Source organism: Daphnia carinata, unplaced genomic scaffold, assembly GCF_022539665.2.
Source record: "Daphnia carinata strain CSIRO-1 unplaced genomic scaffold, CSIRO_AGI_Dcar_HiC_V3 NW_026453072.1___fragment_2___debris, whole genome shotgun sequence".
NCBI lineage: Eukaryota > Metazoa > Arthropoda > Branchiopoda > Diplostraca > Daphniidae > Daphnia > Daphnia carinata.
In genome coordinates, this window is record NW_026712524.1 from 3,966 (window position 1) to 27,148 (window position 23,183).

Sequence of the window (23,183 nt, forward strand, 5' to 3'; positions counted from 1 at the left end):
GATTCTATAACACTATATTCACATTGAATACACGTATATTTGATGCTGTTTGAATGTAGATATTGAAACTCACTGTATCATACTATATTCACATTGAATACACGTATATTTGATGCTGTTTGAATGTAGATATTGAAACTTACTGCATCATACTATATTCACATTGAATACACGTATATTTGATACTGTTTGAATGTAGATCATGAAACTGATTCTATAACACTATATTCACATTGAATACACGTATATTTGATGCTGTTTGAATGTAGATATTGAAACTCACTGTATAACACTATATTCACATTGAATACACGTATATTTGATGCTGTTTGAATGTAGATATTGAAACTCACTGTATCATACTATATTCACATTGAATACACGTATATTTGATGCTGTTTGAATGTAGATATTGAAACACACTGTATCATACTATATTCACATTGAATACACGTATATTTGATACTGTTTGAATGCAGATATTGAAACTGATTCTATAACACTATATTCACATTGAATACACGTATATTTGATGCTGTTTGAATGTAGATATTGAAACTCACTGTATCATACTATATTCACATTGAATACACGTATATTTGATACTGTTTGAATGTAGATCATGAAACTGATTCTATAACACTATATTCACATTGAATACACGTATATTTGATGCTGTTTGAATGTAGATATTGAAACTCACTGTATCATACTATATTCACATTGAATAGACGTATATTTGATACTGTTTGAATGTATATCATGAAACTGATTCTATAACACTATATTCACATTGAATACACGTATATTTCATACTGTTTGAATGTAGATCATGAAACTGATTCTATAATACTATATTCACATTGAATACACGTATATTTGATGCTGTTTAAATGTAGATCATGAAACTGATTCTATAACACTATATTCACATTCAATACACGTATATTTGATGCTGTTTAAATGTAGATCATGAAACTGATTGTATAACACTATATTCACATTGAATACACGTATATTTGATGCTGTTTGAATGTAGATATTGAAACTGACTCTATCATACTATATTCACATTGAATACACGTATATTTGATACTGTTTGAATGTAGATATTGAAACTCACTGTATCATACTATATTCACATTGAATACACGTATATTTGATACTGTTTGAATGTAGATCATGAAACTGATTCTATAACACTATATTCACATTGAATACACGTATATTTGATGCTGTTTGAATGTAGATATTGAAACTCACTGTATCATACTATATTCACATTGAATACACGTATATTTGATACTGTTTGAATGTAGATCATGAAACTGATTATATAATACTATATTCACATTGAATACACGTATATTTGATGCTGTTTGAATGTAGATATTGAAACTCACTGTATCATACTATATTCACATTGAATACACGTATATTTGATACTGTTTGAATGTAGATCATGAAACTGATTCTATAACACTATATTCACATTGAATACACGTATATTTGATGCTGTTTGAATGAAGATATTGAAACTCACTGTATCATACTATATTCACATTGAATACACGTATATTTGATACTGTTTGTATGTAGATCATGAAACTGATTCTATAACACTATATTCACATTGAATACACGTATATTTGATGCTGTTTGAATGTAGATATTGAAACTCACTGTATCATACTATATTCACATTGAATACACGTATATTTGATACAGTTTGAATGTAGATCATGAAACTGATTCTATAACACTATATTCACATTGAATACACGTATATTTGATGCTATTTGAATGTAGATATTGAAACTCACTGTATCATACTATATTCACATTGAATACACGTATATTTGATACTGTTTGAATGTAGATCATGAAACTGATTCTATAACACTATATTCACATTGAATACACGTATATTTGATGGTGTTTGAATGTAGATATTAAAACTCACTGTATCACACTATATTCACATTGAATACACGTATATTTGATGCTGTTTGAATGTAGATATTGAAACACACTGTATCATACTATATTCACATTGAATACACGTATATTTGATGCTGTTTGAATGTAGATATTGAAACTCACTGTATCATACTATATTCACATTGAATACACGTATATTTGATACTGTTTGAATGTAGATCATGAAACTGATTCTATAACACTATATTCACATTGAATACACGTATATTTGATACTGTTTGAATGTAGATCATGAAACTGATTCTATAACACTATATTCACATTGAATACACGTATATTTGATGCTGTTTGAATGTAGATATTGAAACTCACTGTATCATACTATATTCACATTGAATACACGTATATTTGATACTGTTTGAATGTAGATCATGAAACTGATTATATAACACTATATTTACATTGAATACACGTATATTTGATACTGTTTGAATGTAGATCATTGAAACTCACTGTATCACTATATTCACATTGAATACACGTATATTTGATACTGTTTGAATGTAGATATGAAACTGATGTATCATACTATATTTACATTGAATACACGTATATTTGATGCTGTTTCAATGTAGATATTGAAACTCACTGTATCATACTATATTCACATTGAATACACGTATATTTGATACTGTTTGAATGTAGATCATGAAACTGATTCTATAACACTATATTCACATTGAATACACGTATATTTGATACTGTTTGAATGTAGATCATGAAACTGATTCTATAACACTATATTCACATTGAATACACGTATATTTGATGCTGTTTGAATGTAGATATTGAAACTCACTGTATCATACTATATTCACATTGAATACACGTATATTTGATGCTGTTTGAATGTAGATATTGAAACTCACTGTATCATACTATATTCACATTGAATACACGTATATTTGATACTGTTTGAATGTAGATCATGAAACTGATTCTATAACACTATATTCACATTGAATACACGTATATTTGATACTGTTTGAATGTAGATCATGAAACTGATTATATAACACTATATTCACATTGAATACACGTATATTTGATGCTGTTTGAATGTAGATATTGAAACTCACTGTATCATACTATATTCACATTGAATACACGTATATTTGATACTGTTTGAATGTAGATCATGAAACTAATTCTATAACACTATATTCACATTGAATACACGTATATTTGATACTGTTTGAATGTAGATCATAAAACTGATTCTATAACACTATATTCACATTGAATACACGTATATTTGATACTGTTTGAATGTAGATCATGAAACTGATTCTATAACACTATATTCACATTGAATACACGTATATTTGATACTATTTGAATGTAGATCATGAAACTGATTCTATAACACTATATTCACATTGAATACACGTATATTTGATACTGTTTGAATGTAGATCATGAAACTGATTATATAACACTATATTCACATTGAATACACGTATATTTGATGCTGTTTGAATGTAGATATTGAAACTCACTGTATCATACTATATTCACATTGAATACACGTATATTTGATGCTGTTTGAATGTAGATATTGAAACTGACTGTATCATACTATATTCACATTGAATACACGTATATTTGATACTGTTTGAATGTAGATCATGAAACTGATTCTATAACACTATATTCACATTGAATACACGTATATTTGATGCTGTTTGTATGTAGATATTGAAACTCACTGTATCATACTATATTCACATTGAATACACGTATATTTGATGCTGTTTGAATGTAGATATTGAAACTCATTCTATAATACTATATTCACATTGAATACACGTATATTTGATGTTGTTTGAATGTAGATATTGAAACTCACTGTATTATACTATATTCACATTGAATACACGTATATTTGATACTGTTTGAATGTAGATCATGAAACTGATTCTATAACACTATATTCACATTGAATACACGTATATTTGATGCTGTTTGAATGTAGATATTGAAACTCACTGTATCATACTATATTCACATTGAATACACGTATATTTGATGCTGTTTGAATGTAGATATTGAAACTCACTGTATCATACTATATTCACATTGAATACACGTATATTTGATGCTGTTTGAATGTAGATATTGAAACTCACTGTATCATACTATATTCACATTGAATACACGTATATTTGATGCTGTTTGAATGTAGATCATGAAACTGATTCTATAACACTATATTCACATTGAATACACGTATATTTGATGCTGTTCCAATGTAGATATTGAAACTCTCTGTATCATACTATATTCACATTGAATACACGTATATTTGATGCTGTTTGAATGTAGATATTGAAACTGACTCTATAACACTATATTCACATTGAATACACGTATATTTGATGCTGTTTGAATGTAGATATTGAAACTCACTGTATCATACTATATTCACATTGAATACACGTATATTTGATACTGTTTGAATGTAGATATTGAAACTGATTCTATAACACTATATTCACATTGAATACACGTATATTTGATGCTGTTTGAATGTAGATATTGAAAACTGTATCATACTATATTCACATTGAATACACGTATATTTGATACTGTTTGAATGTAGATCATGAAACTGATTCTATAACACTATATTCACATTGAATACACGTATATTTGATGCTGTTTGAATGTAGATATTGAAACTCACTGTATCATACTATATTCACATTGAATACACGTATATTTGATGCTGTTTGAATGTAGATATTGAAACTCACTCTATCACACTATATTCACATTGAATACACGTATATTTGATACTGTTTGAATGTAGATCATGAAACTGATTCTATAACACTATATTCACATTGAATACACGTATATTTGATACTGTTTGAATGTAGATCATGAAACTCATTCTATAACACTATATTCACATTGAATAAACGTATATTTGATGCTGTTTGAATGTAGATATTGAAACTCTCTGTATCATACTATATTCACATTGAATACACGTATATTTGATGCTGTTTGAATGTAGATATTGAACTCACTGTATCATACTATATTCACATTGAATACACGTATATTTGATACTGTTTGAATGTAGATCATGAAACTGATTCTATAACACTATATTCACATTGAATACACGTATATTTGATGCTGTTTGAATGTAGATATTGAAACTCACTGTATCATACTATATTCACATTGAATACACGTATATTTGATACTGTTTGAATGTAGATCATGAAACTGATTCTATAACACTATATTCACATTGAATACACGTATATTTGATACTGTTTGAATGTAGATCATGAAACTGATTCTATAACACTATATTCACATTGAATACACGTATATTTGATGCTGTTTGAATGTAGATATTGAAACTCACTGTATCATACTATATTCACATTGAATACACGTATATTTGATACTGTTTGAATGTAGATCATGAAACTGATTCTATAACACTATATTCACATTGAATACACGTATATTTGATACTGTTTGAATGTAGATCATGAAACTGATTCTATAACACTATATTCACATTGAATACACGTATATTTGATGCTGTTTGAATGTAGATATTGAAACTCACTGTATCATACTATATTCACATTGAATACACGTATATTTGATACTGTTTGAATGTAGATCATGAAACTGATTCTATAACACTATATTCACATTGAATACACGTATATTTGATACTGTTTGAATGTAGATCATGAAACTGATTCTATAACACTATATTCACATTGAATACACGTATATTTGATGCTGTTTGAATGTAGATCATGAAACTGATTCTATAACACTATATTCACATTGAATACACGTATATTTGATGCTGTTTGAATGTAGATATTGAAACTCACTGTATAACACTATATTCACATTGAATACACGTATATTTGATGCTGTTTGAATGTAGATATTGAAACTCATGTATAACACTATATTCACATTGAATACACGTATATTTGATGCTGTTTGAATGTAGATCATGAAACTGATTCTATAATACTATATTCACATTGAATACACGTATATTTGATGTTGTTTGAATGTAGATATTGAAACTCACTGTATCATACTATATTCACATTGAATACACGTATATTTGATACTGTTTGAATGTAGATCATGAAACTGATTCTATAACACTATATTCACATTGAATACACGTATATTTGATACTGTTTGAATGTAGATATTGAAACTCACCGTGTCATACTATATTCACATTGAATACACGTATATTTGATACTGTTTGAATGTAGATCATGAAACTGATTCTATAATACTATATTCACATTGAATACACGTATATTTGATACTGTTTGAATGTAGATCATGAAACTGATTCTATAACACTATATTCACATTGAATACACGTATATTTGATGTTGTTTGAATGTAGATATTGAAACTCACTGTATCACACTATATTCACATTGAATACACGTATATTTGATACTGTTTGAATGTAGATCATGAAACTGATTCTATAACTATATATTCACATTGAATACACGTATATTTGATACTGTTTGAATGTAGATATTGAAACTCACTGTATCATACTATATTCACATTGAATACACGTATATTTGATGCTGTTTGAATGTAGATATTGAAACTCACTGTATCATACTATATTCACATTGAATACACGTATATTTGATGCTGTTTGAATGTAGATATTGAAACTCACTGTATCATACTATATTCACATTGAATACACGTATATTTGATGCTGTTTGAATGTAGATATTGAAACTCATTCTATAACACTATATTCACATTGAATACACGTATATTTGATACTTTTTGAATCATGAAACTGATTCTATAACACTATATTCACATTGAATACACGTATATTTGATGCTGTTTGAATGTAGATATTGAAACTCACTGTATCATACTATATTCACATTGAATACACGTATATTTGATGCTGTTTGAATGTAGATATTGAAACTCACTGTATCATACTATATTCACATTGAATACACGTATATTTGATGCTGTTTGAATGTAGATCATGAAACTGATTCTATAACACTATATTCACATTGAATACACGTATATTTGATGCTGTTTGAATGTAGATATGAAACTGATTCTATAACACTATATTCACATTGAATACACGTATATTTGATGCTGTTTGAATGTAGATATTGAAACTCACTGTATCATACTATATTAACATTGAATACACGTATATTTGATACTGTTTGAATGTAGATCATGAAACTGATTCTATAACACTATATTCACATTGAATACACGTATATTTGATACTGTTTGAATGTAGATCATGAAACTGATTCTATAACACTATATTCACATTGAATACACGTATATTTGATGCTGTTTGAATGTAGATATTGAAACTCACTGTATATACTATATTCACATTGAATACACGTATATTTGATACTGTTTGAATGTAGATATTGAAACTCACTGTATCACACTATATTCACATTGAATACACGTATATTTGATACTGTTTGAATGTAGATATTGAAACTGATTCTATAACACTATATTCACATTGAATACACGTATATTTGATGCTGTTTGAATGTAGATATTGAAACTCACTGTATCATACTATATTCACATTGAATACACGTATATTTGATGCTGTTTGAATGTAGATATTGAAACTCACTGTATCATACTATATTCACATTGAATACACGTATATTTGATACTGTTTGAATGTAGATCATGAAACTGATTCTATAACACTATATTCACATTGAATACACGTATATTTGATGCTGTTTGAATGTAGATCATGAAACTGATTCTATAACACTATATTCACATTGAATACACGTATATTTGATGCTGTTTGAATGTAGATATTGAAACTCACTGTATCATACTATATTCACATTGAATACACGTATATTTGATACTGTTTGAATGTAGATCATGAAACTGATTCTATAACACTATATTCACATTGAATACACGTATATTTGATGCTGTTTGAATGTAGATATTGAAACTCACTGTATCATACTATATTCACATTGAATACACGTATATTTGATACTGTTTGAATGTAGATCATGAAACTCACTGTTTCATACTGTATTCACATTGAATTCACGTATATTTGATGCTGTTTGAATGTAGATATTGAAACTCACTGTATCATACTATATTCACATTGAATACACGTATATTTGATACTGTTTGAATATAGATCATGAAACTGATTCTATAACACTATATTCACATTGAATACACGTATATTTGATGCTGTTTGAATGTAGATATTGAAACTCATTGTATCATACTATATTCACATTGAATACACGTATATTTGATACTGTTTGAATGTAGATCATGAAACTGATTCTATAACACTATATTCACATTGAATACACGTATATTTGATGCTGTTTGAATGTAGATATTGAAACTCACTGTATAACACTATATTCACATTGAATACACGTATATTTGATGCTGTTTGAATGTAGATATTGAAACTCACTGTATCATACTATATTCACATTGAATACACGTATATTTGATACTGTTTGAATGTAGATCATGAAACTGATTCTATAACACTATATTCACATTGAATACACGTATATTTGATGCTGTTTGAATGTAGATATTGAAACTCACTGTATCATACTATATTCACATTGAATACACGTATATTTGATACTGTTTGAATGTAGATCATGAAACTGATTCTATAACACTATATTCACATTGAATACACGTATATTTGATGCAGTTTGAATGTAGATCATGAAACTGACTGTATAACACTATATTCACATTGAATACACGTATATTTGATACTGTTTGAATGTAGATCATGAAACTGATTCTATAACACTATATTCACATTGAATACACGTATATTTGATACTGTTTGAATGTAGATCATGAAACTGATTCTATAACACTATATTCACATTGAATACACGTATATTTGATGCTGTTTGAATGTAGATATTGAAACTCACTGTATCACACTATATTCACATTGAATACACGTATATTTGATACTGTTTGAATGTAGATCATGAAACTGATTGTATAATACTATATTCACATTGAATACACGTATATTTGATGCTGTTTGAATGTAGATATTGAAACTCACTGTATCATACTATATTCACATTGAATACACGTATATTTGATACTGTTTGAATGTAGATCATGAAACTGATTCTATAACACTATATTCACATTGAATACACGTATATTTGATGCTGTTTGAATGTAGATCATTGAAACTGATTCTATAACACTATATTCACATTGAATACACGTATATTTGATGCTGTTTGAATGTAGATATTGAAACTCACTGTATCATACTATATTCACATTGAATACACGTATATTTGATGCTGTTTGAATGTAGATCATGAAACTGATTCTATAACACTATATTCACATTGAATACACGTATATTTGATACTGTTTGAATGTAGATCATGAAACTGATTCTATAACACTATATTCACATTGAATACACGTATATTTGATACTGTTTGAATGTAGATCATGAAACTGATTCTATAACACTATATTCACATTGAATACACGTATATTTGATGCTGTTTGAATGTAGATATTGAAACTCACTGTATAACACTATATTCACATTGAATACACGTATATTTGATGCTGTTTGAATGTAGATATTGAAACTCACTGTATCATACTATATTCACATTGAATACACGTATATTTGATACTGTTTGAATGTAGATCATTAATCTGATTCTATAACACTATATTCACATTGAATACACGTATATTTGATGCTGTTTGAATGTAGATATTGAAACTCACTGTATCATACTATATTCACATTGAATACACGTATATTTGATACTGTTTGAATGTAGATCATGAAACTGATTCTATAACACTATATTCACATTGAATACACGTATATTTGATACTGTTTGAATGTAGATATTGAAACTCACTGTATCACACTATATTCACATTGAATACACGTATATTTGATACTGTTTGAATGTAGATCATGAAACTGATTCTATAACACTATATTCACATTGAATACACGTATATTTGATGCTGTTTGAATGTAGATATTGAAACTCACTGTATCATACTATATTCACATTGAATACACGTATATTTGATACTGTTTGAATGTAGATCATGAAACTGATTCTATAACACTATATTCACATTGAATACACGTATATTTGATGCTGTTTGAATGTAGATATTGAAACTCACTGTATCATACTATATTCACATTGAATACACGTATATTTGATACTGTTTGAATGTAGATCATGAAACTGATTCTATAACACTATATTCACATTGAATACACGTATATTTGATGCTGTTTGAATGTAGATATTGAAACTCATTGTATCATACTATATTCACATTGAATACACGTATATTTGATGCTGTTTGAATGTAGATCATGAAACTGATTCTATAACACTATATTCACATTGAATACACGTATATTTGATGCTGTTTGAATGTAGATCATTGAAACTGATTCTATAACACTATATTCACATTGAATACACGTATATTTGATGCTGTTTGAATGTAGATATTGAAACTCACTGTATCATACTATATTCACATTGAATACACGTATATTTGATACTGTTTGAATGTAGATCATGAAACTGATTCTATAACACTATATTCACATTGAATACACGTATATTTGATACTGTTTGAATGTAGATCATGAAACTGATTCTATAACACTATATTCACATTGAATACACGTATATTTGATGCTGTTTGAATGTAGATATTGAAACTCACTGTATCATACTATATTCACATTGAATACACGTATATTTGATACTGTTTGAATGTAGATCATGAAACTGATTCTATAACACTATATTCACATTGAATACACGTATATTTGATGCTGTTTGAATGTAGATATTGAAACTCATGTATCTATAACTATATTCACATTGAATACACGTATATTTGATACTGTTTGAATGTAGATCATGAAACTGATTCTATAACACTATATTCACATTGAATACACGTATATTTGATGCTGTTTGAATGTAGATATTGAAACTCACTCTATCATACTATATTCACATTGAATACACGTATATTTGATACTGTTTGAATGTAGATCATGAAACTGATTCTATAACACTATATTCACATTGAATACACGTATATTTGATGCTGTTTGAATGTAGATCATTGAAACTGATTCTATAACACTATATTCACATTGAATACACGTATATTTGATGCTGTTTGAATGTAGATATTGAAACTCACTGTATCATACTATATTCACATTGAATACACGTATATTTGATGCTGTTTGAATGTAGATATTGAAACTCACTGTATCATACTATATTCACATTGAATACACGTATATTTGATACACAACATTGCCGTTGAATAAAAATGATCGGTAGTTCAAGCAATGCAAAACTTCGAGTTTGAAACATTGACCGTCAGCAAAACATCCGCTTTGAAACGCGCTTTAAACGTTGCAGTCCGAAAAATCACGACGTTGATAGTATTGTTACTGGCCCGTAAGAGGATCGAACTCATGACCTCCGCGTTATTAGCACGGCGCTCTAACCAACTGAGCTAACAGGCCGTGGTGTTTAATCTATTGTTTTACTAAAAACAAATGAGCCAGCATCTTCATTTCGATTAAAAGGCTAGTTGGTTTGTTTCATCACCAAACGTTTCGGCTTCCCTTTGAAGTCATTATAGGCGCAAGCTTGGTTCTACAGTTTTCTCACAGGATTTCACTTCAACGACGTGCCCAGAATGGTTACAAATTCCTTGTCAGAGGAACACGTAACACATTCCGCAATGCTCAACCGATTCACAGATCACATACACGTTAACGTAAGATGGTGAAATCTAACGCCAACGCAATCTTATAACCTTGTCGACTTTACTTGTGCAAGTTCTTCGCAGATGGTAGGATTCAAACCAACGCTCCCAAATGGAAACTGATTCCGAGTCAGTCGCCTTAACCACTCGGCCACATCTGCTGCTTCGCATGTCACAAATTTGAAGAATGGCTTACGAAAGCGTCAACAAATGCAAAAATCTCGAATGTGAAACATTGATGTCAGCAAAATCGCCGGAATGAAACGGGCGTTAAACGTTGACGTTGAAACCACTCGGCTACATCTACTACAACATTGCCGTTGAATAAAAATGATCGGTAGTTCAAGCAATGCAAAACTTCGAGTTTGAAACATTGACCGTCAGCAAAACATCCGCTTTGAAACGCGCTTTAAACGTTGCAGTCCGAAAAATCACGACGTTGATAGTATTGTTACTGGCCCGTAAGAGGATCGAACTCATGACCTCCGCGTTATTAGCACGGCGCTCTAACCAACTGAGCTAACAGGCCGTGGTGTTTAATCTATTGTTTTACTAAAAACAAATGAGCCAGCATCTTCATTTCGATTAAAAGGCTAGTTGGTTTGTTTCATCACCAAACGTTTCGGCTTCCCTTTGAAGTCATTATAGGCGCAAGCTTGGTTCTACAGTTTTCTCACAGGATTTCACTTCAACGACGTGCCCAGAATGGTTACAAATTCCTTGTCAGAGGAACACGTAACACATTCCGCAATGCTCAACCGATTCACAGATCACATACACGTTAACGTAAGATGGTGAAATCTAACGCCAACGCAATCTTATAACCTTGTCGACTTTACTTGTGCAAGTTCTTCGCAGATGGTAGGATTCAAACCAACGCTCCCAAATGGAAACTGATTCCGAGTCAGTCGCCTTAACCACTCGGCCACATCTGCTGCTTCGCATGTCACAAATTTGAAGAATGGCTTACGAAAGCGTCAACAAATGCAAAAATCTCGAATGTGAAACATTGATGTCAGCAAAATCGCCGGAATGAAACGGGCGTTAAACGTTGACGTTGAAACCACTCGGCTACATCTACTACAACATTGCCGTTGAATAAAAATGATCGGTAGTTCAAGCAATGCAAAACTTCGAGTTTGAAACATTGACCGTCAGCAAAACATCCGCTTTGAAACGCGCTTTAAACGTTGCAGTCCGAAAAATCACGACGTTGATAGTATTGTTACTGGCCCGTAAGAGGATCGAACTCATGACCTCCGCGTTATTAGCACGGCGCTCTAACCAGCTGAGCTAACAGGCCGTGGTGTTTAATCTATTGTTTTACTAAAAACAAATGAGCCAGCATCTTCATTTCGATTAAAAGGCTAGTTGGTTTGTTTCATCACCAAACGTTTCGGCTTCCCTTTGAAGTCATTATAGGCGCAAGCTTGGTTCTACAGTTTTCTCACAGGATTTCACTTCAACGACGTGCCCAGAATGGTTACAAATTCCTTGTCAGAGGAACACGTAACACATTCCGCAATGCTCAACCGATTCACAGATCACATACACGTTAACGTAAGATGGTGAAATCTAACGCCAACGCAATCTTATAACCTTGTCGACTTTACTTGTGCAAGTTCTTCGCAGATGGTAGGATTCAAACCAACGCTCCCAAATGGAAACTGATTCCGAGTCAGTCGCCTTAACCACTCGGCCACATCTGCTGCTTCGCATGTCACAAATTTGAAGAATGGCTTACGAAAGCGTCAACAAATGCAAAAATCTCGAATGTGAAACATTGATGTCAGCAAAATCGCCGGAATGAAACGGGCGTTAAACGTTGACGTTGAAACCACTCGGCTACATCTACTACAACATTGCCGTTGAATAAAAATGATCGGTAGTTCAAGCAATGCAAAACTTCGAGTTTGAAACATTGACCGTCAGCAAAACATCCGCTTTGAAACGCGCTTTAAACGTTGCAGTCCGAAAAATCACGACGTTGATAGTATTGTTACTGGCCCGTAAGAGGATCGAACTCATGACCTCCGCGTTATTAGCACGGCGCTCTAACCAGCTGAGCTAACAGGCCGTGGTGTTTAATCTATTGTTTTACTAAAAACAAATGAGCCAGCATCTTCATTTCGATTAAAAGGCTAGTTGGTTTGTTTCATCACCAAACGTTTCGGCTTCCCTTTGAAGTCATTATAGGCGCAAGCTTGGTTCTACAGTTTTCTCACAGGATTTCACTTCAACGACGTGCCCAGAATGGTTACAAATTCCTTGTCAGAGGAACACGTAACACATTCCGCAATGCTCAACCGATTCACAGATCACATACACGTTAACGTAAGATGGTGAAATCTAACGCCAACGCAATCTTATAACCTTGTCGACTTTACTTGTGCAAGTTCTTCGCAGATGGTAGGATTCAAACCAACGCTCCCAAATGGAAACTGATTCCGAGTCAGTCGCCTTAACCACTCGGCCACATCTGCTGCTTCGCATGTCACAAATTTGAAGAATGGCTTACGAAAGCGTCAACAAATGCAAAAATCTCGAATGTGAAACATTGATGTCAGCAAAATCGCCGGAATGAAACGGGCGTTAAACGTTGACGTTGAAACCACTCGGCTACATCTACTACAACATTGCCGTTGAATAAAAATGATCGGTAGTTCAAGCAATGCAAAACTTCGAGTTTGAAACATTGACCGTCAGCAAAACATCCGCTTTGAAACGCGCTTTAAACGTTGCAGTCCGAAAAATCACGACGTTGATAGTATTGTTACTGGCCCGTAAGAGGATCGAACTCATGACCTCCGCGTTATTAGCACGGCGCTCTAACCAACTGAGCTAACAGGCCGTGGTGTTTAATCTATTGTTTTACTAAAAACAAATGAGCCAGCATCTTCATTTCGATTAAAAGGCTAGTTGGTTTGTTTCATCACCAAACGTTTCGGCTTCCCTTTGAAGTCATTATAGGCGCAAGCTTGGTTCTACAGTTTTCTCACAGGATTTCACTTCAACGACGTGCCCAGAATGGTTACAAATTCCTTGTCAGAGGAACACGTAACACATTCCGCAATGCTCAACCGATTCACAGATCACATACACGTTAACGTAAGATGGTGAAATCTAACGCCAACGCAATCTTATAACCTTGTCGACTTTACTTGTGCAAGTTGATCGCAGATGGTAGGATTCAAACCAACGCTCCCAAATGGAAACTGATTCCGAGTCAGTCGCCTTAACCACTCGCCTATGCACATCTGCGTGTTCGCATGTCACAAATTTGAAGAATGGCTTACGAAAGCGTCAACAAATGCAAAAATCTCGAATGTGAAACATTGATGTCAGCAAAATCGCCGGAATGAAACGGGCGTTAAACGTTGACGTTGAAACCACTCGGCTACATCTACTACAACATTGCCGTTGAATAAAAATGATCGGTAGTTCAAGCAATGCAAAACTTCGAGTTTGAAACATTGACCGTCAGCAAAACATCCGCTTTGAAACGCGCTTTAAACGTTGCAGTCCGAAAAATCACGACGTTGATAGTATTGTTACTGGCCCGTAAGAGGATCGAACTCATGACCTCCGCGTTATTAGCACGGCGCTCTAACCAACTGAGCTAACAGGCCGTGGTGTTTAATCTATTGTTTTACTAAAAACAAATGAGCCAGCATCTTCATTTCGATTAAAAGGCTAGTTGGTTTGTTTCATCACCAAACGTTTCGGCTTCCCTTTGAAGTCATTATAGGCGCAAGCTTGGTTCTACAGTTTTCTCACAGGATTTCACTTCAACGACGTGCCCAGAATGGTTACAAATTCCTTGTCAGAGGAACACGTAACACATTCCGCAATGCTCAACCGATTCACAGATCACATACACGTTAACGTAAGATGGTGAAATCTAACGCCAACGCAATCTTATAACCTTGTCGACTTTACTTGTGCAAGTTCTTCGCAGATGGTAGGATTCAAACCAACGCTCCCAAATGGAAACTGATTCCGAGTCAGTCGCCTTAACCACTCGGCCACATCTGCTGCTTCGCATGTCACAAATTTGAAGAATGGCTTACGAAAGCGTCAACAAATGCAAAAATCTCGAATGTGAAACATTGATGTCAGCAAAATCGCCGGAATGAAACGGGCGTTAAACGTTGACGTTGAAACCACTCGGCTACATCTACTACAACATTGCCGTTGAATAAAAATGATCGGTAGTTCAAGCAATGCAAAACTTCGAGTTTGAAACATTGACCGTCAGCAAAACATCCGCTTTGAAACGCGCTTTAAACGTTGCAGTCCGAAAAATCACGACGTTGATAGTATTGTTACTGGCCCGTAAGAGGATCGAACTCATGACCTCCGCGTTATTAGCACGGCGCTCTAACCAACTGAGCTAACAGGCCGTGGTGTTTAATCTATTGTTTTACTAAAAACAAATGAGCCAGCATCTTCATTTCGATTAAAAGGCTAGTTGGTTTGTTTCATCACCAAACGTTTCGGCTTCCCTTTGAAGTCATTATAGGCGCAAGCTTGGTTCTACAGTTTTCTCACAGGATTTCACTTCAACGACGTGCCCAGAATGGTTACAAATTCCTTGTCAGAGGAACACGTAACACATTCCGCAATGCTCAACCGATTCACAGATCACATACACGTTAACGTAAGATGGTGAAATCTAACGCCAACGCAATCTTATAACCTTGTCGACTTTACTTGTGCAAGTTCTTCGCAGATGGTAGGATTCAAACCAACGCTCCCAAATGGAAACTGATTCCGAGTCAGTCGCCTTAACCACTCGGCCACATCTGCTGCTTCGCATGTCACAAATTTGAAGAATGGCTTACGAAAGCGTCAACAAATGCAAAAATCTCGAATGTGAAACATTGATGTCAGCAAAATCGCCGGAATGAAACGGGCGTTAAACGTTGACGTTGAAACCACTCGGCTACATCTACTACAACATTGCCGTTGAATAAAAATGATCGGTAGTTCAAGCAATGCAAAACTTCGAGTTTGAAACATTGACCGTCAGCAAAACATCCGCTTTGAAACGCGCTTTAAACGTTGCAGTCCGAAAAATCACGACGTTGATAGTATTGTTACTGGCCCGTAAGAGGATCGAACTCATGACCTCCGCGTTATTAGCACGGCGCTCTAACCAGCTGAGCTAACAGGCCGTGGTGTTTAATCTATTGTTTTACTAAAAACAAATGAGCCAGCATCTTCATTTCGATTAAAAGGCTAGTTGGTTTGTTTCATCACCAAACGTTTCGGCTTCCCTTTGAAGTCATTATAGGCGCAAGCTTGGTTCTACAGTTTTCTCACAGGATTTCACTTCAACGACGTGCCCAGAATGGTTACAAATTCCTTGTCAGAGGAACACGTAACACATTCCGCAATGCTCAACCGATTCACAGATCACATACACGTTAACGTAAGATGGTGAAATCTAACGCCAACGCAATCTTATAACCTTGTCGACTTTACTTGTGCAAGTTCTTCGCAGATGGTAGGATTCAAACCAACGCTCCCAAATGGAAACTGATTCCGAGTCAGTCGCCTTAACCACTCGGCCACATCTGCTGCTTCGCATGTCACAAATTTGAAGAATGGCTTACGAAAGCGTCAACAAATGCAAAAATCTCGAATGTGAAACATTGATGTCAGCAAAATCGCCGGAATGAAACGGGCGTTAAACGTTGACGTTGAAACCACTCGGCTACATCTACTACAACATTGCCGTTGAATAAAAATGATCGGTAGTTCAAGCAATGCAAAACTTCGAGTTTGAAACATTGACCGTCAGCAAAACATCCGCTTTGAAACGCGCTTTAAACGTTGCAGTCCGAAAAATCACGACGTTGATAGTATTGTTACTGGCCCGTAAGAGGATCGAACTCATGACCTCCGCGTTATTAGCACGGCGCTCTAACCAACTGAGCTAACAGGCCGTGGTGTTTAATCTATTGTTTTACTAAAAACAAATGAGCCAGCATCTTCATTTCGATTAAAAGGCTAGTTGGTTTGTTTCATCACCAAACGTTTCGGCTTCCCTTTGAAGTCATTATAGGCGCAAGCTTGGTTCTACAGTTTTCTCACAGGATTTCACTTCAACGACGTGCCCAGAATGGTTACAAATTCCTTGTCAGAGGAACACGTAACACATTCCGCAATGCTCAACCGATTCACAGATCACATACACGTTAACGTAAGATGGTGAAATCTAACGCCAACGCAATCTTATAACCTTGTCGACTTTACTTGTGCAAGTTCTTCGCAGATGGTAGGATTCAAACCAACGCTCCCAAATGGAAACTGATTCCGAGTCAGTCGCCTTAACCACTCGGCCACATCTGCTGCTTCGCATGTCACAAATTTGAAGAATGGCTTACGAAAGCGTCAACAAATGCAAAAATCTCGAATGTGAAACATTGATGTCAGCAAAATCGCCGGAATGAAACGGGCGTTAAACGTTGACGTTGAAACCACTCGGCTACATCTACTACAACATTGCCGTTGAATAAAAATGATCGGTAGTTCAAGCAATGCAAAACTTCGAGTTTGAAACATTGACCGTCAGCAAAACATCCGCTTTGAAACGCGCTTTAAACGTTGCAGTCCGAAAAATCACGACGTTGATAGTATTGTTACTGGCCCGTAAGAGGATCGAACTCATGACCTCCGCGTTATTAGCACGGCGCTCTAACCAACTGAGCTAACAGGCCGTGGTGTTTAATCTATTGTTTTACTAAAAACAAATGAGCCAGCATCTTCATTTCGATTAAAAGGCTAGTTGGTTTGTTTCATCACCAAACGTTTCGGCTTCCCTTTGAAGTCATTATAGGCGCAAGCTTGGTTCTACAGTTTTCTCACAGGATTTCACTTCAACGACGTGCCCAGAATGGTTACAAATTCCTTGTCAGAGGAACACGTAACACATTCCGCAATGCTCAACCGATTCACAGATCACATACACGTTAACGTAAGATGGTGAAATCTAACGCCAACGCAATCTTATAACCTTGTCGACTTTACTTGTGCAAGTTCTTCGCAGATGGTAGGATTCAAACCAACGCTCCCAAATGGAAACTGATTCCGAGTCAGTCGCCTTAACCACTCGGCCACATCTGCTGCTTCGCATGTCACAAATTTGAAGAATGGCTTACGAAAGCGTCAACAAATGCAAAAATCTCGAATGTGAAACATTGATGTCAGCAAAATCGCCGGAATGAAACGGGCGTTAAACGTTGACGTTGAAACCACTCGGCTACATCTACTACAACATTGCCGTTGAATAAAAATGATCGGTAGTTCAAGCAATGCAAAACTTCGAGTTTGAAACATTGACCGTCAGCAAAACATCCGCTTTGAAACGCGCTTTAAACGTTGCAGTCCGAAAAATCACGACGTTGATAGTATTGTTACTGGCCCGTAAGAGGATCGAACTCATGACCTCCGCGTTATTAGCACGGCGCTCTAACCAACTGAGCTAACAGGCCGTGGTGTTTAATCTATTGTTTTACTAAAAACAAATGAGCCAGCATCTTCATTTCGATTAAAAGGCTAGTTGGTTTGTTTCATCACCAAACGTTTCGGCTTCCCTTTGAAGTCATTATAGGCGCAAGCTTGGTTCTACAGTTTTCTCACAGGATTTCACTTCAACGACGTGCCCAGAATGGTTACAAATTCCTTGTCAGAGGAACACGTAACACATTCCGCAATGCTCAACCGATTCACAGATCACATACACGTTAACGTAAGATGGTGAAATCTAACGCCAACGCAATCTTATAACCTTGTCGACTTTACTTGTGCAAGTTCTTCGCAGATGGTAGGATTCAAACCAACGCTCCCAAATGGAAACTGATTCCGAGTCAGTCGCCTTAACCACTCGGCCACATCTGCTGCTTCGCATGTCACAAATTTGAAGAATGGCTTACGAAAGCGTCAACAAATGCAAAAATCTCGAATGTGAAACATTGATGTCAGCAAAATCGCCGGAATGAAACGGGCGTTAAACGTTGACGTTGAAACCACTCGGCTACATCTACTACAACATTGCCGTTGAATAAAAATGATCGGTAGTTCAAGCAATGCAAAACTTCGAGTTTGAAACATTGACCGTCAGCAAAACATCCGCTTTGAAACGCGCTTTAAACGTTGCAGTCCGAAAAATCACGACGTTGATAGTATTGTTACTGGCCCGTAAGAGGATCGAACTCATGACCTCCGCGTTATTAGCACGGCGCTCTAACCAACTGAGCTAACAGGCCGTGGTGTTTAATCTATTGTTTTACTAAAAACAAATGAGCCAGCATCTTCATTTCGATTAAAAGGCTAGTTGGTTTGTTTCATCACCAAACGTTTCGGCTTCCCTTTGAAGTCATTATAGGCGCAAGCTTGGTTCTACAGTTTTCTCACAGGATTTCACTTCAACGACGTGCCCAGAATGGTTACAAATTCCTTGTCAGAGGAACACGTAACACATTCCGCAATGCTCAACCGATTCACAGATCACATACACGTTAACGTAAGATGGTGAAATCTAACGCCAACGCAATCTTATAACCTTGTCGACTTTACTTGTGCAAGTTGATCGCAGATGGTAGGATTCAAACCAACGCTCCCAAATGGAAACTGATTCCGAGTCAGTCGCCTTAACCACTCGCCTATGCACATCTGCTGCTTCGCATGTCACAAATTTGAAGAATGGCTTACGAAAGCGTCAACAAATGCAAAAATCTCGAATGTGAAACATTGATGTCAGCAAAATCGCCGGAATGAAACGGGCGTTAAACGTTGACGTTGAAACCACTCGGCTACATCTACTACAACATTGCCGTTGAATAAAAATGATCGGTAGTTCAAGCAATGCAAAACTTCGAGTTTGAAACATTGACCGTCAGCAAAACATCCGCTTTGAAACGCGCTTTAAACGTTGCAGTCCGAAAAATCACGACGTTGATAGTATTGTTACTGGCCCGTAAGAGGATCGAACTCATGACCTCCGCGTTATTAGCACGGCGCTCTAACCAGCTGAGCTAACAGGCCGTGGTGTTTAATCTATTGTTTTACTAAAAACAAATGAGCCAGCATCTTCATTTCGATTAAAAGGCTAGTTGGTTTGTTTCATCACCAAACGTTTCGGCTTCCCTTTGAAGTCATTATAGGCGCAAGCTTGGTTCTACAGTTTTCTCACAGGATTTCACTTCAACGACGTGCCCAGAATGGTTACAAATTCCTTGTCAGAGGAACACGTAACACATTCCGCAATGCTCAACCGATTCACAGATCACATACACGTTAACGTAAGATGGTGAAATCTAACGCCAACGCAATCTTATAACCTTGTCGACTTTACTTGTGCAAGTTCTTCGCAGATGGTAGGATTCAAACCAACGCTCCCAAATGGAAACTGATTCCGAGTCAGTCGCCTTAACCACTCGGCCACATCTGCTGCTTCGCATGTCACAAATTTGAAGAATGGCTTACGAAAGCGTCAACAAATGCAAAAATCTCGAATGTGAAACATTGATGTCAGCAAAATCGCCGGAATGAAACGGGCGTTAAACGTTGACGTTGAAACCACTCGGCTACATCTACTACAACATTGCCGTTGAATAAAAATGATCGGTAGTTCAAGCAATGCAAAACTTCGAGTTTGAAACATTGACCGTCAGCAAAACATCCGCTTTGAAACGCGCTTTAAACGTTGCAGTCCGAAAAATCACGACGTTGATAGTATTGTTACTGGCCCGTAAGAGGATCGAACTCATGACCTCCGCGTTATTAGCACGGCGCTCTAACCAACTGAGCTAACAGGCCGTGGTGTTTAATCTATTGTTTTACTAAAAACAAATGAGCCAGCATCTTCATTTCGATTAAAAGGCTAGTTGGTTTGTTTCATCACCAAACGTTTCGGCTTCCCTTTGAAGTCATTATAGGCGCAAGCTTGGTTCTACAGTTTTCTCACAGGATTTCACTTCAACGACGTGCCCAGAATGGTTACAAATTCCTTGTCAGAGGAACACGTAACACATTCCGCAATGCTCAACCGATTCACAGATCACATACACGTTAACGTAAGATGGTGAAATCTAACGCCAACGCAATCTTATAACCTTGTCGACTTTACTTGTGCAAGTTCTTCGCAGATGGTAGGATTCAAACCAACGCTCCCAAATGGAAACTGATTCCGAGTCAGTCGCCTTAACCACTCGGCCACATCTGCTGCTTCGCATGTCACAAATTTGAAGAATGGCTTACGAAAGCGTCAACAAATGCAAAAATCTCGAATGTGAAACATTGATGTCAGCAAAATCGCCGGAATGAAACGGGCGTTAAACGTTGACGTTGAAACCACTCGGCTACATCTACTACAACATTGCCGTTGAATAAAAATGATCGGTAGTTCAAGCAATGCAAAACTTCGAGTTTGAAACATTGACCGTCAGCAAAACATCCGCTTTGAAACGCGCTTTAAACGTTGCAGTCCGAAAAATCACGACGTTGATAGTATTGTTACTGGCCCGTAAGAGGATCGAACTCATGACCTCCGCGTTATTAGCACGGCGCTCTAACCAACTGAGCTAACAGGCCGTGGTGTTTAATCTATTGTTTTACTAAAAACAAATGAGCCAGCATCTTCATTTCGATTAAAAGGCTAGTTGGTTTGTTTCATCACCAAACGTTTCGGCTTCCCTTTGAAGTCATTATAGGCGCAAGCTTGGTTCTACAGTTTTCTCACAGGATTTCACTTCAACGACGTGCCCAGAATGGTTACAAATTCCTTGTCAGAGGAACACGTAACACATTCCGCAATGCTCAACCGATTCACAGATCACATACACGTTAACGTAAGATGGTGAAATCTAACGCCAACGCAATCTTATAACCTTGTCGACTTTACTTGTGCAAGTTCTTCGCAGATGGTAGGATTCAAACCAACGCTCCCAAATGGAAACTGATTCCGAGTCAGTCGCCTTAACCACTCGGCCACATCTGCTGCTTCGCATGTCACAAATTTGAAGAATGGCTTACGAAAGCGTCAACAAATGCAAAAATCTCGAATGTGAAACATTGATGTCAGCAAAATCGCCGGAATGAAACGGGCGTTAAACGTTGACGTTGAAACCACTCGGCTACATCTACTACAACATTGCCGTTGAATAAAAATGATCGGTAGTTCAAGCAATGCAAAACTTCGAGTTTGAAACATTGACCGTCAGCAAAACATCCGCTTTGAAACGCGCTTTAAACGTTGCAGTCCGAAA

General features: G+C 35.5%; 28 non-coding genes across 28 annotated transcripts; all 28 read right to left on the bottom strand.

Annotated features, from left to right (window-relative positions):
* Positions 1–11,591: 11,591 nt before the first annotated feature.
* On the bottom strand, positions 11,592–11,665 carry Trnai-aau (transfer RNA isoleucine (anticodon AAU)). The gene has a single exon. It is a non-coding gene; the product is annotated as a tRNA-Ile (tRNA).
* A 324-nt stretch (positions 11,666–11,989) lies between these two features.
* Positions 11,990–12,071, bottom strand: Trnap-cgg (transfer RNA proline (anticodon CGG)). The gene has a single exon. It is a non-coding gene; the product is annotated as a tRNA-Pro (tRNA).
* A 294-nt stretch (positions 12,072–12,365) lies between these two features.
* Trnai-aau (transfer RNA isoleucine (anticodon AAU)) lies at positions 12,366–12,439 on the bottom strand. The gene has a single exon. It is a non-coding gene; the product is annotated as a tRNA-Ile (tRNA).
* A 324-nt stretch (positions 12,440–12,763) lies between these two features.
* Positions 12,764–12,845, bottom strand: Trnap-cgg (transfer RNA proline (anticodon CGG)). Its single transcript has one exon. It is a non-coding gene; the product is annotated as a tRNA-Pro (tRNA).
* Positions 12,846–13,139: 294 nt separating this feature from the next.
* Positions 13,140–13,213, bottom strand: Trnai-aau (transfer RNA isoleucine (anticodon AAU)). Its single transcript has one exon. It is a non-coding gene; the product is annotated as a tRNA-Ile (tRNA).
* A 324-nt stretch (positions 13,214–13,537) lies between these two features.
* Trnap-cgg (transfer RNA proline (anticodon CGG)) lies at positions 13,538–13,619 on the bottom strand. Its single transcript has one exon. It is a non-coding gene; the product is annotated as a tRNA-Pro (tRNA).
* Positions 13,620–13,913: 294 nt separating this feature from the next.
* Trnai-aau (transfer RNA isoleucine (anticodon AAU)) lies at positions 13,914–13,987 on the bottom strand. The gene has a single exon. It is a non-coding gene; the product is annotated as a tRNA-Ile (tRNA).
* Positions 13,988–14,311: 324 nt separating this feature from the next.
* Trnap-cgg (transfer RNA proline (anticodon CGG)) lies at positions 14,312–14,393 on the bottom strand. Its single transcript has one exon. It is a non-coding gene; the product is annotated as a tRNA-Pro (tRNA).
* A 294-nt stretch (positions 14,394–14,687) lies between these two features.
* Positions 14,688–14,761, bottom strand: Trnai-aau (transfer RNA isoleucine (anticodon AAU)). The gene has a single exon. It is a non-coding gene; the product is annotated as a tRNA-Ile (tRNA).
* Positions 14,762–15,465: 704 nt separating this feature from the next.
* Positions 15,466–15,539, bottom strand: Trnai-aau (transfer RNA isoleucine (anticodon AAU)). Its single transcript has one exon. It is a non-coding gene; the product is annotated as a tRNA-Ile (tRNA).
* A 324-nt stretch (positions 15,540–15,863) lies between these two features.
* On the bottom strand, positions 15,864–15,945 carry Trnap-cgg (transfer RNA proline (anticodon CGG)). Its single transcript has one exon. It is a non-coding gene; the product is annotated as a tRNA-Pro (tRNA).
* Positions 15,946–16,239: 294 nt separating this feature from the next.
* Trnai-aau (transfer RNA isoleucine (anticodon AAU)) lies at positions 16,240–16,313 on the bottom strand. Its single transcript has one exon. It is a non-coding gene; the product is annotated as a tRNA-Ile (tRNA).
* Positions 16,314–16,637: 324 nt separating this feature from the next.
* Positions 16,638–16,719, bottom strand: Trnap-cgg (transfer RNA proline (anticodon CGG)). Its single transcript has one exon. It is a non-coding gene; the product is annotated as a tRNA-Pro (tRNA).
* Positions 16,720–17,013: 294 nt separating this feature from the next.
* On the bottom strand, positions 17,014–17,087 carry Trnai-aau (transfer RNA isoleucine (anticodon AAU)). The gene has a single exon. It is a non-coding gene; the product is annotated as a tRNA-Ile (tRNA).
* Positions 17,088–17,411: 324 nt separating this feature from the next.
* Trnap-cgg (transfer RNA proline (anticodon CGG)) lies at positions 17,412–17,493 on the bottom strand. The gene has a single exon. It is a non-coding gene; the product is annotated as a tRNA-Pro (tRNA).
* A 294-nt stretch (positions 17,494–17,787) lies between these two features.
* Positions 17,788–17,861, bottom strand: Trnai-aau (transfer RNA isoleucine (anticodon AAU)). The gene has a single exon. It is a non-coding gene; the product is annotated as a tRNA-Ile (tRNA).
* A 324-nt stretch (positions 17,862–18,185) lies between these two features.
* Positions 18,186–18,267, bottom strand: Trnap-cgg (transfer RNA proline (anticodon CGG)). Its single transcript has one exon. It is a non-coding gene; the product is annotated as a tRNA-Pro (tRNA).
* Positions 18,268–18,561: 294 nt separating this feature from the next.
* Positions 18,562–18,635, bottom strand: Trnai-aau (transfer RNA isoleucine (anticodon AAU)). The gene has a single exon. It is a non-coding gene; the product is annotated as a tRNA-Ile (tRNA).
* A 324-nt stretch (positions 18,636–18,959) lies between these two features.
* Trnap-cgg (transfer RNA proline (anticodon CGG)) lies at positions 18,960–19,041 on the bottom strand. The gene has a single exon. It is a non-coding gene; the product is annotated as a tRNA-Pro (tRNA).
* Positions 19,042–19,335: 294 nt separating this feature from the next.
* Trnai-aau (transfer RNA isoleucine (anticodon AAU)) lies at positions 19,336–19,409 on the bottom strand. The gene has a single exon. It is a non-coding gene; the product is annotated as a tRNA-Ile (tRNA).
* A 324-nt stretch (positions 19,410–19,733) lies between these two features.
* Trnap-cgg (transfer RNA proline (anticodon CGG)) lies at positions 19,734–19,815 on the bottom strand. The gene has a single exon. It is a non-coding gene; the product is annotated as a tRNA-Pro (tRNA).
* A 294-nt stretch (positions 19,816–20,109) lies between these two features.
* Positions 20,110–20,183, bottom strand: Trnai-aau (transfer RNA isoleucine (anticodon AAU)). Its single transcript has one exon. It is a non-coding gene; the product is annotated as a tRNA-Ile (tRNA).
* Positions 20,184–20,887: 704 nt separating this feature from the next.
* On the bottom strand, positions 20,888–20,961 carry Trnai-aau (transfer RNA isoleucine (anticodon AAU)). The gene has a single exon. It is a non-coding gene; the product is annotated as a tRNA-Ile (tRNA).
* Positions 20,962–21,285: 324 nt separating this feature from the next.
* Positions 21,286–21,367, bottom strand: Trnap-cgg (transfer RNA proline (anticodon CGG)). The gene has a single exon. It is a non-coding gene; the product is annotated as a tRNA-Pro (tRNA).
* Positions 21,368–21,661: 294 nt separating this feature from the next.
* Trnai-aau (transfer RNA isoleucine (anticodon AAU)) lies at positions 21,662–21,735 on the bottom strand. Its single transcript has one exon. It is a non-coding gene; the product is annotated as a tRNA-Ile (tRNA).
* A 324-nt stretch (positions 21,736–22,059) lies between these two features.
* Positions 22,060–22,141, bottom strand: Trnap-cgg (transfer RNA proline (anticodon CGG)). The gene has a single exon. It is a non-coding gene; the product is annotated as a tRNA-Pro (tRNA).
* Positions 22,142–22,435: 294 nt separating this feature from the next.
* On the bottom strand, positions 22,436–22,509 carry Trnai-aau (transfer RNA isoleucine (anticodon AAU)). The gene has a single exon. It is a non-coding gene; the product is annotated as a tRNA-Ile (tRNA).
* Positions 22,510–22,833: 324 nt separating this feature from the next.
* Positions 22,834–22,915, bottom strand: Trnap-cgg (transfer RNA proline (anticodon CGG)). The gene has a single exon. It is a non-coding gene; the product is annotated as a tRNA-Pro (tRNA).
* Between the last annotated feature and the right edge of the window lie 268 nt (positions 22,916–23,183).